The sequence below is a fragment of the Chrysochloris asiatica genome, unplaced genomic scaffold, assembly GCF_000296735.1.
Source record: "Chrysochloris asiatica unplaced genomic scaffold, ChrAsi1.0 scaffold00345, whole genome shotgun sequence".
NCBI lineage: Eukaryota > Metazoa > Chordata > Mammalia > Afrosoricida > Chrysochloridae > Chrysochloris > Chrysochloris asiatica.
Window position 1 is genome coordinate 2020910 of NW_006408863.1, and position 7319 is coordinate 2028228.

Sequence of the window (7319 nt, forward strand, 5' to 3'; positions counted from 1 at the left end):
CCCCAGGGAGATGGATTGGCAAAGTGGCAGCATCAATGGGCTCAAGCATGGCAACAATTGTGAGGTTGGCCCAGGACTGGGCAGTGTTTTGTTCTGTTGTGCATAGGGTTGCTATGAGTGAGGAAAAACTCGATGGGACCTAACAACAACATCACGTTTAAGTCCTTGATCTTATGCCTCTACTCCCACCCTGAATTTGGAGCCCGACTCCAACTTCTCCAAAACCACATCAGTTCCTGTCAGCTTTCCTAATTCTGTCACCCCAGCTGAAATTCACAAAATGCGTACCTCAAAACAGTCTTACAAAGAAACCACGGATTGAAGATAGCATCAAGCACAAACAAAGCTCATTAAGTACATTCGCTGAATTATCGAACATCGTGACGAACCACATACCTGTGAAGACAGCCCAAATCACAGCCAGAGCAACGCTGCCGCTGGATTTGTGTTTCCTTCACAAGTGTCAAATCAAGATTTTCCAAGTATGGAAACACATTTAGTCATCAGAGAGAACAAAAAGGCATTTAGTACTAATGACTAGTAAGGATTGGTGGATTTCCAGAAGCTTCATCTTTATTTACTTTTGCTACGGTTTTCAATGCTGTACGCTTGTGAAATGGTGTTCAGGGTTCATGTTTGTTGTTGTAAAGTGCTGTCAAGTCTCGATGGCACGTAACAACATTTCTGAGAGAGCAGCTGGTGGGCTTAGTGCAGTGCCGTCGCCTGTCGGTAGGTGGACCCCCCTCTAGGATGATGTACATGGTTCAGAGAGTTTGGAAACCAGTATTGTGGTCTCTATGAAAAGTCCACAGGATGAGAGTGACAAGGAGATACGGTGCGATCCCGGCCCTCCCTGGGCCCTCTGGGGCAATGCACATTCTGTTTATGGGTTCTGTCTGAGTCCACAGACCTTAGACGTAGGATCATGGGAGGCCAGCTCTTCCTCCTGGGCTCAGATCACAGCCACTTCCTGCCAGTGTGACTTCGAGCAGCCTCAGCCTGGAGCCGAACAGGTGCACTACCTGGTAAATGCCGCACAGGTGACAGTGTGCTACTGAATCTTCATTTGTTGTCTCGTGCTTGGGCTTAGGGGCCTGGCTTGTGGCGAGGATTAGCTGAGACGATGAACATGAAAGACACAGTAGCGGCTGGGGCCTGTTTCCGCTTTGTCGCCGGCTTTCTCCAGGCACTTGGGGTTCAGTGTGATGGAGTGGTTTAGGGAATTCAGACCATGAGGGGATTGGGGGGATGGCAGGGATTGGAGTGCATGGGGAAGGGGTGCATGGATGCATGAGGCACCCTCCCCACTTGCCCTCCACCAGGCCCAGGTCCCACCAGAACTGGAAAACCATAGCCTAGCTTGTTGCTCAGAGGGATGAGGTGTGCTGATGCCTCCCCATGGCTGAGATGTGGGTGCTGGACTCAGTGACCCCCACCTTCCCTGCAGTGACGCAGACACAGCTTGGCCACCCCTAGCTCTGACATTAGGGTTGTGACTCACATATCTCTATCCTGTGTGCAGCTGTTGGATTTGGGGTTATAGCCACATGACCCCCACACTTTTGTACACTGAACATGCAAAACAGTGTCCTTTGGGACCTCCCCCTATGTCCTGGGCCACCAGGCCAGCAGGTATCTCTTGAGCCAGAAGGTATCTCCCCAGACCAGCAGATAACCCCTAGACCATCAGGTAACCCATGGACCAGCAGGTATCTCCCCAGACCAGCAGGTAACCCCTAGACCAGCAAGTATCCCCTAGACCTGCAAGTATCCCTCTGGCTCAGGTACAAGTGATGGGTCCTTCCACCTGCTCCTGAGACTTCAGGCCACTGAGAGAAGCCAGGTCTGGTGGTGAGCCTGTGAGGTTAGAGTCCCTCCCATCCTGAAGGAAACAGCGAGGCTGCCGCATCAAGTGTCTTCAGAGAAGAGACGTCAATTTCCTATCCACAAATGGCTGGACTGAAGGCCGGGGTTTTGAGGGATGGTGTCAGGGAGCAGGGACAGGGTCAGGGGGAGGGGGATCAGAGCACACAGGGTAAGAGTGCTCAGTGCCTGCAGAACTGAACTCTGAGTTTTGTGTGCTGTTCAAGGAGGGTACAAGCGGTCACTCTAGAGAACACACAACATGCTGGATATGCCCACACTCTAGAAGAGCTCGAAGGTGGAGGGGTGTGAGCACTCCAGGACAGTCACTTGGCTGGGTGCTCTGCATGGTCACTCCTGGGGGCTGGACAGAGCAGTACTCAAGCGCAAGCCATCCACAGGCTGTGCCCTTGGAGACAACATGAAAGGAAGAAAGGCATTGGACAGCCACCAGGGCAAGTTGGCGTCCATTTCCACACCTGCTTCAAGTCAAAACCAGAAACCTAGCCACCGGAGAACAATTCCACAAAAAGAAGGAAAATCACAAGCGGATAAAACAAACGAAACCCACGGCCAACATCCCAGGCCAACAGCTCCTATTTCGCACCCAGAGCTGGGTGAGGCAGCGGCTTGCAGCCATGCGCCTGTCTCTGTCCAGCTGGGAAAGGCATTACTGGCTTTGATTTACTGTGAAATCACACTGCTCCCTGGGCGGGTGTTTGGACCATGACTGCCCTCCAGTGGCCCAGAGGAGAAAAACGCCTCCAGGGTTTCCACGCTTGGAAGGGAATTGGGTACTGGAAAAAATGAGAAGGGAGTTTGATGGACAGGTCCAGGGGGACAGGTTATGAGGGTGAGGGGTAAGTGGGGGTGAGGACTGTCCTCTCAGCTCTCCCAGAGACAAAACTCCGCACCCCATTTGCTGCAACTTCACCAGACATTGGGGCCTCAGTGGACACCCCTCTTCTGAAAGCTGTAAACACCCTAAGGGGCCCCAGGTCTCATTCTCCCCAAATGAGAGGAGACCAAGTGGCTCTCAGAGTCAAACATTCAGCGCTGTGCCTGGTCACTGTGCTGGTCGACTCCTTTTGAACTCTGTGCCTTTAAAACCTCCCAACTTTGACTGTAGGCAGGCCTTCTCCTGAGGGGTCTGGCCCCTTTGGCCAGCTGCTTCCAAGAACAACCTCCCCACTGTGTCTGGCATTTGACTTTCTCTCTGGGCCAGAACCAGAGCTGAAGGCGGGAGAGTGAAAGGGCGAGCGGGAGGGCATCTGGTATGACAGCCACCCAGACTAGGAAGGTGTGAACCTTTCAGAGGCCAGGGCTCCAGTCCACCTGGCCTCTGTGAAGAGGGGCTTAGCTGAGAACAATTACAGGCTCAGAATACCCGTGAAGGAGAAGTTCGGGTAAAAAAACTAAAAAGAGCACTTATTTTGCTTAAAGGAGCTGCAGCTTGGCTGTGTGCCACCCCCTCCCCTTGCCTGTGTTGGACGGGAGCTTGTGAGTCACCGGTGAATAGTGTGGGCGTTGTTTGTTTTGCTTTGTGTTCACCATGCTTCTTGGCCCTCAAACCATACACTTGTGCTAATGAGAAAACTTGCGATGGACTAAAGTGGCTAAAGATGAAGCTGCCTCCCCCACCCCACCCCCAGAGAGACTCACTGAGCCCACTATCTGTCTCCTTCTTTGCGGTAGGGGCGGGGTTGTCGCTGAGCCAGGGACTTGTGTGGGGTTAAGTCACTGTGCTCAAAGTTGTGGAGCTTTTCCACAGGCGTCTACAGGAGAAGGGTGTGAGACCATGGGCACAGGTTGTATAGCTGCGAAAAGAAAGCTGGACATGTGTGTAAAATACTCAGAAAATCCATCTGGGCGACGTGGAGCCACACAGCCACCAAAGAAAAGACAAACAAGGGTTACAGGATGAGTCAGCGCCCCACATGCTGGGCCGAGCCCTGTAAGCAGGTCACTGTCTGCGTGGCTGCTGCCGAGCTGGTACTGAACCTGGTGGCAGCTCCAGTCTGCCTCTGGTTTCACAGAACCTCAAGTGCAAGACAGAACTCCTCCCTCTCCTTAGAGAAAGTCCGCACGTGTCTGTCAGTCTGTCTGTCTGTCTGTCAGTGGAGTATGGAGGTGCCCTTTGGAAAGGTCTCCCTGATCGGCAACCAGTCCTGGCTCTCCTGCAGAGAACAGTTACACCGTCACACAGTGGTGACCCCTGGGCTGGCCTGCACAAGCGGCTTCGTCTCCTTGAAGTCACCATTACACACGTTTGCAGAAAGTTGGCGGCTTGCTTGTGTCTACTTGGATTCACAATCAACATCAATGGAAGCAGCCATCAAGAAATCAAATGGCGTATTGCATTGGGCAAATCTGCTGCACAAGACCTCTTTCAAGTGGTGAAGAGCAAAGATGTCCATTTGAGGACTAAGGTGCACCTGACCCAAGCCATGGTATTTTCAATAACCTCATAGGCATGCGAAAGCTGGACAGTGAATAAGGAAGACCATATTAGTGATGCCTTTGAGTTATGGCTTTGGGGGAGAATATTGAGAGAGCTATGGAGAACCAATCTGTGTTGGAAGTAGTCAGAACGCTCCTTAGAAGACAGGGTGGGCGACTCTCATACTTGTGGGCATGTGACCAGGAGGGACCAGTCCCCTGGAGAAGGACATCATGCTTGGTAAGCTTGAGGGTCAGCAAAAACGAGGAAGTCCCCCAAGGAAATGGGTTGGCACAGTGACAGCACCAATGAGCTCAAACACAGCAGTTGTGACGATCGGTTGCATTTCCTTAAGTTGTGCATGGGGTCTCTATGAGTTGGAACCAACACCAGGACACTAACAACAACAACCTACCTGTTATTACTGCTTTTCACATTTAGAACCAGTGTTGTCTCTAAGTTTTCTGCTAATAACCATCTCTATATGTTAAAAAAGACTGAGGAGGAGGAGGCTTGAGAGAAAGAGAAGGAAAGTCAGAAACAGCCGCTTGTGCCATCTTAGTCCGGACTCCCAGGCTGCTTGCTGACTGGAGCCCCCACCCACATGCTCTGTGCCCCCCACAACAGAGCCAGAGCCCCAGTCCTCTAACACCCTTCTGGGGTCACTTCACCACGGTCTTTCCACCTGTGATGAGATTCGACCTCCAAGCTGAGGTCCAGGCTAAAGGCGTGTAGGTCCCACAGACGCTTGATGCAGGTCCCATGCGCCCTGCCGCTCCCTGCCTCCGCTGCACTTCCTGAAGTTTACTGCCTCTGTGCAGACCTCCACTGCTCTTCATCCCGAGGCCTCCCTCCCCCCACTCCCCTAACCCAGTCAAGACCTTCCTACTTTCCTTACAGTCAGGCTCCTCCTAACTGTGCAAATCATTTCTGAATCGTCAAAGGTGCACTTTGAAAACTTACACTGGGGTAATGGGTTCAGATCCGGGTAAGCCCAGGTACCTGTCTGCTTCCTCCTCAGATGTTACAGCCGTTGTGAGGTGCCATCAAGTCGACTCCCACCCATGTGCAGCCCACCAAAATGCCCCCCGCCCAGTGTCACCCTCACGGTTGACTGACTGCTGCCTCGGTCCACCATCTTCACCCACCCACTTTCATACTTGTCCACTTTCCATGGGTTCCAGTTCAAAGTCAATGTTTCATCTCATTCTCTGCCAAAAGGGGCAGTGGGTGTCCTGTCTTGCTGCCATTGGGTTTGGAACATACTACAAATATGGGAAATAAATTTCATCTTGCACACATCATCAAAAGGTCCAATTGTGCCCCAGTGTGGTGACAGAAAAGAATGCAATGGCAAGCTCACCTCAGTGGGCGTGTCCCACAGGTCAGCTCAGAGCCCGAGGTGTTTGTTGTTTGGAGGGCTGGAGATGACAATCGCTCAGATCCAACTTTCAGATGTTTCAGAGCACTGTATTAACTTACGAATCCTGTACGCTCAGGGACTACAATCATTACCTACTTTATTCATGCACTTATTTCCTCAACAAATATCTCTTGATATCCCCCTCAAGCACTGTAAGCAGATGCTTACTCATAGGAGATACTGCTCCTTTGTACCACATGACTACACAATAGCACTGCGTGTCCTCACAAAGCAATTCGTTGGTACATGAATTCCCACCCAAAAAATGTAACACTCTGATGTGGAGAAATCCGACCAGGTCTCTGATTTCTTCATTTCGATTCTTGTCCAAGAGAGAAATGGCAGGTACCACTGTGGGGAAGCTTAGTGTGTGAACGTGGATCCCGCGAGAATGAAACTCTAAAAAAGTAAAGTATAAACCAAAAGCCCACTGCCATAGAGTTAAACCCACCCTGTACTCACCCTATAGGACAGAATAGAATAGCCCCATAGGATTTCCAAGGTGGGTTAATGCACCAGACACCAAAGCTGTTTGAACTACAAGCTCACCAAGTCGTTCCTTGGAAACCCTATACAGGGTCGCTATGGGTCAGAACCAACTCGACGGCACTAAACAACAACAAATTCTTACGAAGTCCTGGGTGGTACTATGGGATAAGAACTAGACTGCTTGGTGGTTCAAACCCACTCTTCGGAAACCTTATATAGGGTCACTTAGAGTGGGAACCGACTTGATGGTGCATAGCAACAACAATCTTTATAGAAGCCCACTGTCTCATCTTTTTCCCTCAGAGCGGGTGGTGGGTTCCCATGTGCTTAAACACTGCACCACCAGGGACTTTTACAGGAGACTATAGTAAAACCAAACCCACTCCCATCCTGTGATCCTGACTCCTACTAACCTGCGCAGGGTTTCCCAGACAGCCAATCTTTACAGAGGCAGATAGCGTCATCTTTCTCCTGAGGAGCGCTGGTAGGTTTGAACTGCCGACCCTGGGGTTACAAGTCCAGTGCTGATTCTGCAGTACCACCCAGACTCCTAAAAGGAGAGTATAGAGACAGCAAGTCTGGATTTGGAAGGCTTTGGTTCAAACACCATTCCCCAGTTGCAGTTATGAGCAGTTTCTCCGTGTGGAGAAGGGAATGACGACCGCCCTTGCTGGTGGGTGTGGAACAACCCTGCTCCTCTCGCCCAGGTGCCCCTGCACACACGTGGGGTGTCTGCACAGAGAGAGAGCTCGGCAGACACCGAGCAGCCCGTCTCTGATGTGTCTGACCTGATGTGTCTAACGTCGGCCGGGCTTCTCGGCTGTGCTCGCCTGGCTTCTGCACTTGGCCCTCAGATCCCTCCAAACCCTCTGCTCCAACTGTGCCATGGACCTCCTACCTCCCACCTGAGGCCTGGAGAGCTGATCCTACCTGGATGGCCCTTCTCTCCCCACACCCAGCCCCGCACATCACCAAGCGCTGCTTGGATGCTGAATTATTTCATATTTATCTCTCAATATTTTAAACGCTATTCTTTTTTGCTTATCTGTTTTAATTTAGCCTCGTCCTACGTAAATGTGCAATGCCATGGGTTTACAGGTTTAA